Below are 12430 nucleotides of genomic sequence, written 5' to 3' on the forward strand. Positions count from 1 at the left end.
TGTAGCTCTGGTTTTCTATAAGCTCCTTGAGGACAGGGAAGGACATCTGTGTATTCCCACCTTTACGTGCTACAGAAGTGAAAACAGAAGCCTGATTGGAGATGAACTTCCTTTGAGCGAGGACCCGGTGATCTACTTCTTCGCATTCATCATTTGTTATGTGAAGAACAAAGGAAGAAAAGAGGAGTGAAGGGAAAGGGAAAGAAGGAGGGCTGCGGGAGAAAGGGAGAAGATTGGAAAGTGAAAATGTTAGTTGCTCAGTTAGTGTCCTACTCTGTGACCCCATGGACTGTAGCCCACCAGGTTCCTCTGACCATGGAATTCTCCAGGCAAGAATACTGGGTTGGGTAGCCTCTCCCTTCTCCAGGGAATCTTCCTGATCTAGGGATTGAACTCGAGTCTCCTGCATTGTAGGCAGATTCTTTACTGTCTGAACCACCAGGGAAGCCAGAAGGAGGAAGAGAGAAGGTGGGAAATCAGCATTTATTAAGCACAAAAAGTACCAGCTTTTAAAACATGCTGTCTTACTTAATCTTGACAGCACATGTGTGAGACAAATTACGAAGGATAAGATTGAGGCCCAGAAAGGTGTTGTCACTTGTCCAAGTTCCCATAGCACATAGGAAGCAAAATGAGAAGCGGAAACAAGGTCTGTGAAGCTGAGGTCAGGCTCATAAGAGCCTTGAACCTTGAACCACGAGTCAGAGTTACTGACACAGTCAAGTGTGAGAATTAAATGGACTGTGTAGGAAGCCAGATCTGTCTCAGGGATTCCTTTTAACAATAGTAATAAAAAGTTCTGTAACCTTGACAAAGTTGCTGGCTGTCTTGGAACCTCAGTTTCCCCATCTGTCATGAAGGGGGCCCTCTGTAAGTGTGGGGGTCCCTCTCAGCTCTTTTGTGTGGCTTACAGCCTCTCTCCCTGAATTCCTAACCATCAGGGTGAGCCATTTAAACATGATAGATTCTTCCAGGAGGAACCATGCCTCTTTAGCTAGGTCAGGCCAACCAAACTTATTTGGGGTTTTTGATGAGATTTCTCTTAATTGATTGGGGTGAGGAGTTCAGAGCTAAATTGGAAGACTAGCTTTTCAGCTCCAAGATGGAAGAGACTGGGGCCTGACATGACTTGAGGTTGTCTGCCCTTTTTGAAGGCTGATGAGAGAGCATTCTGCACCCAGCCACACTCCCTCCTCCCTGGAGAGCACAAGGGGAGCTGATGAACAATGAATAATAAATAAGCTGTCTTGGTCCTGGAAGAAACGATGTCAAATTTCTGGGGCTTTCCTTTTTGCCTCTCTCCATTGCTGGGCAGTTTTCAATGTTCTTTTGTTTTGTTTTGTCTATCTCTTTTTCTTTTCTTCTCTGCCTCCTCTCCTCCTTCTCTCCTTCCCTCTCTCAACTTTCCTTCTTCCTTCTGAATATTTTCTTATTCTAAGTTTCAAAACATTTAGGAGAATAAGAGATTTGGAATGATAATGCTCTCCAGAGTCTAGTTTACAGTGATTTTTATGTCTTCTGATGTTAGTATTTTCTGTCTCTTCCTTATTCATAGAACTAAAGATTCATTAATAGTAGCGATAGTTACAACTGGCAGAACTTAACAATGGATACCAAGCACCATTCTTTCAGGTCCTACAAGGCACTACATTCTTTCACTCAACAAATATTTATGAAGCATCCAACCATTTCCAGGCGCCATCATGGAAAAGATTCAGCCACGACCAAGGCAGAGTCTCTTTTCCTAATGGAGCTGACATTGTAGTTGGAAGCAGACAATGAGCAAGTAAACAAATATTTAATGTATTTTCAGGTTATTTAATTATATCTTCAAAACAACCTCATGGCAGGTATTGTAGGTTCATTTTACACATGCATAAACACTGAGGTGTGGATAATGAAATTATCTGTCCAAAATCAGGTGAGAAGTTTGAATGCGCCCCAGCCCAGTGGTCTTTGTAGGACCCAATGAAGCTTTTTATTGTGAGTCCAGAGACAGTAAAACTGTGAGACTATGAAACTGAAGCTCCAGAGCTCTTCACTTGCATGGGCCATTCCTCAAGTCACTCAGGACCCAAGTTTTAATCCCTTAGTGCGGGCCCATCACATTTTATAAGCCTTGAGCTTCACAAAACCTGGACCAGTCTTCACGGACATGAGGATTCACAGACTTCTAGTTTTCCTCAAGAACTCAGAAGCCAATGGAGGAGAAAGACATGAAAATAAAACACTGTAATACATAGAGATGAGAGCTATAATGGAGGTGTTATGGACTAAATTGTGCCCTTCAAATTCATATGTTGAGACTCTAACCCTCAATGTGTGGTTGTATTTAGAGATAGGGCTTTTAGGGAGGCAATTAAAGGAGGTCATAAGGGTTGGGCTTTTTATAAGGAGAAGAGACAGCAGAGAGCTATCTCTCGGTGTGCACACACAAAGCAAAGCTCGTGTGAACACACAGAGAGAAGGCAGCTGTCTGTAAGCCAGAAAGAGAGCTCTTAGCAGAAGCTGAGTTTGCTGACATCTTGGTCATGGATTCTAGCATCCAGAACTCTGAGAAAATACATTTTTGTTGTTTACACAAAAATGGAATTTTGCCGTGGTATCCCCAAGCAGACTTGTATAGGATGGATGTACAAGGGAGATGGATTTGAGGATGGGAAAGCATTCCAGGCAAAGAAAACAGCTGAGTAAAGATGTGGAGACCTGAGATAGCACAGCATACCTGTGCCCAAGGCATGCATGTGTGCATGTGTATTCAGTCACTAAGTCGTGTCTGACTCTTTGTGATCCCATGAACTGTAGCCCATCAGGCTCCTCTGTCCATGGGATTTCCCAGGCAAGAATATTGGAGTGGGTTGCCATTACCTCCTCCAGGGGATCTTCCCGACCCGGGGACTGAACTGGCCTCTCCTGTGCCTCCTGTATTGGCAGGTGGAGTCTTTACCACTGAGCCACCTGGGAAGCTCCAACTTACCTGTAGAATCATAAATAATAATTATGCATACTTATGGAGTACAGAGGCAGAGATAAACAATGGCGGGTGGGTGGGGGAAGACCAAAACCATGTAAGATGCCAGGCTCAAGACTGGGTTTTACTGATAGATGTGGGAGTGCCCCTGGTTTGCCCTTGAGCAGGGCAGAGTCAAAACCATCATGGTGGCAGGAGGAGGGAGATGGATGGGAGGGAGGGACACTACTCAGGTGACTTCTGTAATAGCTCTGGTAAGAAAGGGTATAGCTCTGAAGTAGGTCAGTGGAGTTGGAGACAAGGATATGTTTTGGAACTGGGAGGAGGGAATGGGAGAGAGGAGGAGGAGGAGGAGCAAGAATCACACTTGAGTTTCTCACTTGGATGTCTGGTGCTTTTGGCCACATCAAAAGTGACTTGTATATATACCTAGATTTAATTTAATTATGAGGAAAAGGGTTTGGAGTTTTTTATATTTCAAAGAAATATCAGGTGGAGGTGTGCTATGGTCCTAGATTTGCAGGTTTGGTCAGCTGGATGCTCTGCTGTGTGGAAGCCAGCAGAGTGGGAATAGGGTGTCCAGGAGGCATGCGAGTGGATCTGCAGGCAGCCTTCATTAGCAGCATTATGCTTCTCAGTAGGATGATGGTTCCTTTTTTTTTTGAATAAACATGAAACAAGCCAAGGAGGTTGCAATGTTATAGAATTAGTCAGTGTCAAACTTGGTAACTGCTTGGCTTAGGACAAAGAGTCTGATAGAGTTCTGATCTTGACCTAACTTACTATATGCCTTTGGGTGGATCGCATACTGTCTCTAGGTCTCAGTCTCATCTTCTCAAAAATGAACCACTTGGGTTAAATGATCTTTAAATTCTGTTTTAGTGCTCACATTCTATATATCACTGTTTAACCAACATTATGTTAAAAAATGTACATAAATCAAGAGTTTGGGGGAAGATTAGGGTTTTATTTCTGAGGACAATACCTAATTCAGTCGCAAAACAACAAGCTTTAACTCCTTTGACATTTCATCTCAGGCTGGACTCATAGAGGACTCTGGGGAGAAGAGATTATCTGGATATCATCTAGTTCAGTTTCTTTATTCCAGACTTGAAAGGAATGAGGAACAGCGAGAGCATCACCCGAGGTCATACAGCTGGTGAATAGCAGAGACAGGAACTGAACCCAAGTCTCCCAAAAAGGACCACAAGGGGCGTATAACCACCAGGTTACGCACTGCATGGCTTTGTAGACTCTTATGTGAGTGGTACCCCTGAAATTATGGAGGCAGAGATCCTGCTCTTGATCCCTACTTTGCACTCCTCTCACTCTATGTATCTAGTTGTTTAAAATGCCTCCTCACCCCTCTGGATACCCAGCACCTCTCTTCTTCCCTTTTCCTTGCCAGTTGGAATCCTATTCATCCTTTAAAACTCAGTACAAATATGACCTCTGTGTCCCCTTTCTTCCCTTTGTACATACCCCTATGGCCATATATGGAATTTCCAGGTGGTTCACTGGCAAAGAATCTGCCTGCTGATGCTGGAGATGCAAGAGACATGGGTTTGATTCCTGGGTCAGGAAGATCCCTTGGAGAAGGAAAAGGCAATCCACTCCAGTATTCTTGCTTGGAAAATTCCGTGGACAGAGAATCCTGGTAGGCTACAGTCCATAGGGTCACAAAGAGTTGGACAAAACTAAGTGACTGAGCACTCATGCATGCAATGGCCATATATACATAACACATTACATGGGAATGGTTTCTTATTTGTCTACAATTAACAACATTCAGAAAACTAAGATCACGGCATCTGGTCCCATCACGTCATGGGAAATAGATGGGGAAACAGTGTCAGACTTTATTTTTTGGGGGCTCCAAAATCACTGCAGATGATGATTGCAGCCATGAAATTAATAGACGCTTACTCCTTGGAAGGAAAGTTATGTCCAACCTAAATAGCATATTGAAAAGCAGAGATATTACCTTGCCAACAAAAGTCCATCTAGTCAAGGCTATGGCTTTTCCAGTGGTCATGTATGGATGTGAGAATTGGACTTAAAGAAAGCTGAGCACCGAAGAATTGTGTTCAAAAAAGCTTTTGAACTGTGGTGCTGGAGAAGACTTGAGAGTCCCTTGGCCTGCAAGGAGATCCAACCAGTCCATCCTAAAGGAGATCAGTCCTGGGTGTTCATTGGAAGGACTGATGTTGAAGCTGAAACTCCAATACTTTGGCCACCTCATGCGAAGAGTTGACTCATTGGAAAAGACCCTGATGCTGGGAGGGATTGGGGGCAGGAGGAGAAGGGGACGACAGAGGATGAGATGGCTGGATGGCATCACCGACTCGATGGACGTGAGTTTGAGTGAACTCCGGGAGTTGGTGATGGACAGGGAGGCCTGGCGTGCTGCGATTCATGGGGTCACAAAGAGTCAGACACCACTGAGTGACTGAACTGAACTGAACTGAACCCAAAAGGGTAGGAATTGTGTCTTATTCATCTCTGTACTTCTAACGTCTAGCCCACGTGCTCAATTAATGTCCATGAAATGAATGAAAACAAAGGATAAATGATAGGATGAGTGTAAAATGAGGTTTGCTGGAGAATATAGAATCAAACAGAAAAGCTTAGGAAGCCATGTCCCATGAGGTGTAAATGAGACTGTGGTTTTCCTCTCATCTGGCTATTTCTTGGACCCACAGGTCATCACCCTCATTAATGACAGCTCCCCTAAGCTGTAAGCAGGAAATGCTTTGGTATCAGGCCTGATGGCCCATATTGAAGACATAATCCTTTGGCCCATGACTCACCAATGGATTCCAGAAGGCTCAGTGTGGGTGGCCTTCCTCAATCAATCAATGGTTGGGCGTCCCAGCTTGTGATTGGATCCAAGCCACCCAAGCGTAGAGGTCTCTCAGATGCATCCTGTATGGAGCCCTCTGGCCATCAGGCCTGTGTAAGTTGTAGCCACCCACCAGGAGATGCAGACAAGCATCCATAAAAGCCAGCTTTTATGACCACTGACACCCCCTTGAGCATGGTCATTATGATTATTTAACATTTATGAGACACCCTTGGTGCAGTGGGGCTAAGGGAAAGCCAGTTTGGCAGTCTCAACACAAACGGATGTTTCTATATAACCGTACAGAGGTGGGCAGTCTCAACACAAATGGATGTTTCTATATAACCGTACAGAGGTGATCCCTCCCACCCAGATTAGTTCATTTACAACTACATTCAGGAGCTCACATAGGCCAGAGCAAACCTGAATGTATTCTGTATAGTATCAATCCAGGCATTAACCCAGGGAAACCTCAGTTAATCAAAACCCAGTGAAGGAAAATTCTCAATTAACTCTTTTGATTTTTACACTACCATTGATTTGTTCTCTGAGTGATGTTGATGTGCAAAGTCTTTTGTTCACTCTTTCTCATTCAATAAAACATATAAACTGCTGACCATGCCACATCATGTGTCTGCTCTTGACATTGTAGAGATAAATAGACAGCCTGTGCCCCTAGACAAGGCAATCTTATGGGGAAGAGAGGCATGGAAATAGAAATATAGTCTTGCAGGTGAAGTGTAAGAGCCAAGTTGATAGAAAAGTGGAGGGCTAGAGGAAGGAGTGGTTAACAGGTTAGGCAAGCTTTATAGGAGAAAAAGCTCAAGATGGCATTTGATTGATGATGACAATTTCCAGTGGGTTGTACAGAACCACACAGGAATGTGTGGACATTATAGGAGAGGAAATGAATGAACAAATGAATGGGAAGGTAGAATGTCACAGAAGATTGAGAGAACCCTAAGATATGCAGAAGGGCTGAAATCTACAGTGTGAGGGGATGAGGTAGAAAATCTGGGCAAGGACTAGATTATAAAGGCCTTGATCATTGTTTAAGAAGTGACTGCTGGAAGACTTCCTTGGTGGTCCAGTGGTTAAGACTCTGCACCCCAAATGCAGGGAGCCCAGGTTCGATCCCTGGTTGGGGAACTGATCCTACATGCTGCAACTAAGAGTTTCCATACCACAGCTAAGACCCAGCACAGCCAAGTAAATAAATAAAAGAAGAAGTGACTGCTGCATTTGGAAACATGGGTCTCCTTGCAGTGCTCTCATCCCTTGATTTGGGTGGCATCACATTCTGATGCAGCGGCTCCTACCTCTTTGGCCATGTCTCCCCTCTATTATTTCGGAGAAGGCACTGGCAACCCACTTCAGTACTCTTGCCTGGTAAATCCCATGGACGGAGGAGCCTGGAAGGCTGCAGTCCATGGGGTCGCTAAGAGTCGGACATGACTGAGTGACTTCACTTTCACTTTTCACTTTCATGCATTGGAGAAAAAAATGGCAACTCACTCCAGTGTTCTTGCCTAGAGAATCCCAGGGATGGGAGAGCCTGGTGGGCTGCCGTCTATGGGGTCTCGCAGAGTCAGACACGACTGAAGAGATTTAGCAGCAGTAGGAGCCTCTGTTATTTACATGGAACTATCTTCCTCTGCCCATGCTTTAATGACAGTTCCTCAGGGTTCCTGCCCCTGTTTTTCTCACTCTAGATCCTTCTCTGAGCAAGTTTCCTACTGCAGTGATTCCCCAAATGATATCCCTCATCCAGATACAGTCTTTTCTTAACTCCATATAAGTACATAGACCTAACTGCCTATGGGACATCTCTACCCAATGGGGCAGCCATCTGCTCCCTAAACCTTCATTTGTTGTGTGTTTTCAGTCTTACGAAAAGTGTCAATACCTGGAACTCTCCTAGACTCTTTACTTTCCCTCATTTGTTGTTGTTCAGTCACTCAGTTTTGTCTGACTCTTCAAATCAATTCCACCAACCATGCATTCATTCACCCATTAGATATTTATGGAGTTCTTATGTTTTTTCAGAGATTTGACCAGCATCTGGGGATGTGGAAATGAGTAAAACAGAGCCCTGACCTTTGAGGAGGAGTCAGAAGAAAGGGACAGGATTAGGTGGCTGTCCCTCTGGATGTAGCAAGACAGGGCTGTGGGTGCAAGGTGAAGGCCCCTATCCCAGCTGGATGGCTGGGCTGGTGTGAAGGAGATCTGGCAAAGCCTCTTCAGGAGAAGATGCCTGTGCTGGGTCTCAAATACTGAGTAGCATTTGGGCAGTGCAATAAGAGGTGGGAGATGGTGAGGGGAGGGAGTTGTTCTGGAAGAAGGGTCACAAGAGGAAGTGAATAGAGATAATACATGGCACAGCTGAGAGCTGCTGGGGAGAAAAATGGGTGGTAAGAGATAAGCAGCTGAGAGTCCCTTGGACAGCAAGGAGATAAAACCAGTCAATCCTAAAGGAAATCAACCTTGAATATTCATTGAAAGGACTGATGCTGAAGCTCCAAATACTTGGTCCACCTGATGTGAAGAGCTGACTTTTTGGAAAAGACCTTGATGCTGGGAAAGATTGAGGGCAGAAGGAGAAGGGGGCAACAGAGGATGAGATGTTTGGATGGCGTCATTGACTCAATGGACATGAGTTTGAGCAAACCCCAGGAGATAATGAAGAACAAGGAAGCCTGGTGTGCTGCAGTCCATGGGGTCACAAAGAGTCAGACATGACTTAGTGACTGAACAACAACAACAAGGGAAACAGGAAAGGAACCTGGTGTTTGGAGCTGGGAACTAACCTGATCAGGTTAATTGTGCAGGAAGAGCATGTCAACAGGTGGGGTAGGTTGTCAGGGGAGGGAGGGTCTGCTACTATAAGAAGGTCATGAAGAGGTGATGAGGTCAGACTTGAGGTAGGTGCTCTAGGAATGGAGAGACAGTGCTGCTAGGGAGACAGCTCTCAAGGAGGGTGAGCTGCCTTGCTCATCATTTGACTGTGGGTATGGTCCCAGGGTAGAAGGAAGGGGCTGAGGTTTTTTCCTTGAGTGAGAGGTGAATATTGCTCATGTTTTTGGAACACAGGAGTGGAAGCAGGCTTTCAGCATAAAAACCTTCAACTTTAGACCAGATTTGAGATATTATATGCCAAAAAGTGTTGCACGCCTGATTTTCTCCCTGTTCATGGAATGGGGGCAGACTGCAGCTCCTGGATCTGACCTTGACCTCTCTGGGTTGAATCCATAACCTTGAACTGGGCACAGAGATCCAGGACAGAGCAGAGGGCTGCTGGGCCATGTGGATGGTGGGAGTGAAGTCACAGTCACCTTTGCTGCCCCGCAGACTGCTGGCTGTGGTGGGGCTCCTGCTCTGCTCCATTTCCCACTAGGAATGCTGGGTCACTGGAGAAATGCAGCCATCCCCATCCATACCAAAGAGGGAGAACTCCTTGAACCCTGCCTATCCATGCTGCCATGCCCCTCCGCCTCCACAGTTCAGTTCAGTTCAGTTCAGTCACTCAGTCATGTCCAACTCTTTGTGACCCCATGAACCGCAGCATGCCAGGCCTTCCTGTCCATCACCAACTCCCAGAGTTTACCCAAACTCATGTCCATTGAGTCAGTGATGCCATCCAACCATCTCATCTTCTGTCGTCCCCTTCTCCTCCTGCCCTCAATCTTTCTCAGAATCAGGGTCTTTTCCAATGAGTCAGCTCTTCGCATCAGGTGGCCAAAGTATTGGAGTTTCAGCTTCAATATCCATCCTTCCAATGAACACCCAGGACTGATCTCCTTTAGGATGGACTGGTTGGATCTCCTTGCAGTCCAAGGGACTCTCAAGAGTCTTCTCCAGCACCACAGTTCAAAAGCACCAATTCTTCACATGTTTCTCATTAAAGGGCTAATGGAGGGGCTGCTGTGGTTGGTGGATTTGTCATTACTCTGTCCTCCTCCGATTTAATCCTCCAGAAAATCTTATGATTTTAAAGGGAAAGGGGTGCTGAAGAAGAGCTTGCCGTTCTCCGGGAAAAATGAGTTTTAGGGTTCTGTCTAGATGATGGTTTCCTTTTCTCTTTCTTTGTTTTGCTTTTTGTTCATTTTGTTACAAAGGGCAGGTGTCTCCTGTTGTCTTTGAACAGAGTAGCATCCCTCTGGTACTTTCTTAGAGCAAGTGAAATGGGTTAAGTCTGAAGGAAGGACGGTGGGCATGGGGTTGCCAGCTCTGAGTCTCTCCTTCCTCATCTGTAAGAGGCTGGCCTAGATGAAGTCCAAGTCCTCTTAGCTCTAAGCATCTAAGATATGGTTCTGAGGGTCAGTGAGTTGGGGCAGCAGCACCAATGAATGGGAAAACAGGGAGTCAGGAGTCCTCACTCTGCTTGCTAGCTGTGAGAGCCTGGGCAATTCAATTCACCTCCCTGAATCAGGATTTTCCTGTCTGTCAAATAAAGACAGTTATCCTGTTTATATATTTGCAGGCTATTAGGAGGAACAAATGGAAATGTCAGAGTGTAATTTGTAAAGGGCTGCACCCTTCAAGGAACTTGGGTCCAGTGGATGACTTTGCTCATCTAAGTCCTTCAACAATTTAAGCCGGTTGAATTGTGCCCTAGAACATGGTCAGTATGAATAGTGTGAATAACCCAAATTCCTCCTCAGTGAGACCAAGATTTCCTCATCTGTATCATAAGTACAATAATAACTATCCCACAAGGTTGTAGTTAGGAATAAATAACATAATTCCATTCACTTCTTTTATCCATTCATCTATCAGTCCATCCATCCATCCATCCAACCATATATACAACAAACCTATCACACTTGTTGTTTATCAGATTCTTTGCTGACCTCTGGGGACACAGAAATGAATAGGACATGGTCCTGTCCTCTGTGAAAGCACAATCTAGGTAGAAAGACACAAAACTAACAATAAATAAATAAATAAAACAAGTTGTTGAGGGATACATGTACTCTAGATGTTTGGGAGCCCCATAGAAGGGCAGCATTTAGCTTAGTTTGGGGGTCAGCTAAGTTTCTTTGGAAGAGGTGGCATCTAAGCTGAGACTAGAATGAGTCAGCCGGTGCTGGGAGGGTTAAGAGAGGGCAAGGGGGACCACCATCCAGACAAAGGGGCCCACATGGAATATTCTATCTTCACAGCTTTGCATGACTTACTCCCTTACTTCTTTCAGGCCTCTATGCAAAATATCCCCTCCTCACAGATATTTTCCCTGAGCACCTTGTTCACTGTCCATCCCTTTATCCTGCTTTAGTCTCCTTCACATCACTTATCATGACCTGAAGTTGTAGTGTATTTAATTTTGTATTCTTAGGCTATTCTCTATTGAGAGGCAAACTCAGTGTGGGCAGGGACCTCATCTGTGTTGCTCAGTGCTGATCCCCATAACTTCATGTCTGATGCTGTATTAGTTTGTCAGGGTTGCTGTAGCAAGGTGTTATAGGCTGGGTGACTAAAGCAGCAGAAATGTATTTTCTCACATTTCTGGAGGCTAGGGATCTGAGATCAAGGGGTCTGCAGACTTGGTTCCTTCTGAGGGCTGTGAGAAAGAATCTGCTTCATGTCTTTCTCCTATCTCCTGGTGGTTTGCTGGCAGTCTTTGGTGTTTCTCATCTTGTAGACATATCCCCTTGCTCTCTGCCTTCATCTTCATGTGGTATTACCCCCATGTGTACGCGTGCAAATTGTCCCTGTTTATAAGGACACAATTCACCCTGTTCCAGTGTGACTTCCTCTTAATTAATTACATCTGCAATGACCCTATTTCCAAATCAGGTCACATTCTGAGATATTGGAGGTTAGGACTTTAAGATGTGGATTTTGGGGAAAGGGACACAATTCCCCCCACCAAAGACCCATAATAGATAGTTAGGATATAAGTGTTGAATGAAGGAATGCATGGATAAAGGCACAGAGGCAAGAATTAGCATGGTGCCTCTGGGGGGCTCTGGGTTGTTTGGGATTCTTGGAGCTTCAAGGGCAAGTCAGGGCCTGGTAAGCACTAACACCCAGGAGGTGTGTATACCTCCTCTTTAGCACATGAGAAGCCTCCAATCAGAGGTAGCTGCTACCATTCTAATTTCTACTGGTTGTTAAGTGGAATGCATGACCATCTCTGTGGCTATGCATCTTTGATCTTAGAAGACCCCTTTCACATCATGGCAGAGCTGAGTGTTAGCAGCTTGGGCCAACACCGTCCTGTTTGTTGTTGTTGTTCAGTCACTAAGTCATGTCAAACTTTTGTGACCCCATGGACTGAAGCACGGCAGGCTTCCTTGTCCTTCACTATCTTCCAGAGTTTGCTCAAACTCATGTGCATTGAGTTGATGAAGCCATCTCATCCTCTGTCATCCCCTTCTGCTTCTGCCCTCAATCTTTCCTAGCATCAGGGTCTTTTCCAGTATGTTGGCTCTTCACATCAAATGGCCAAAGGATTGGAGTTTCAGCTTCAGCATTGGTCCTTCCAGTGACTATTCAGGGTTGATTTCTTTAGGATTGACTGGTTTGATCTCCTTGCTTTCCAAGGGACTCTCAAGAGTCTTCTACAGCACCCCATTTCGAAAGCATTAATTCTTTGGCACTCAACCTTCTTCACG

At 45.1% G+C, this 12430-nt stretch overlaps 1 non-coding gene across 1 annotated transcript; it reads left to right on the forward strand.

Moving 5' to 3' along the window:
- The first annotated feature begins 6889 nt into the window (after positions 1-6889).
- Positions 6890-6962, forward strand: TRNAW-CCA. The gene has a single exon. It is a non-coding gene; the product is annotated as a tRNA-Trp (tRNA).
- The last annotated feature ends 5468 nt before the right edge of the window (positions 6963-12430 follow it).

The sequence above is a fragment of the Bos indicus x Bos taurus genome, chromosome 3, assembly GCF_003369695.1.
Source record: "Bos indicus x Bos taurus breed Angus x Brahman F1 hybrid chromosome 3, Bos_hybrid_MaternalHap_v2.0, whole genome shotgun sequence".
Lineage (NCBI taxonomy): Eukaryota > Metazoa > Chordata > Mammalia > Artiodactyla > Bovidae > Bos > Bos indicus x Bos taurus.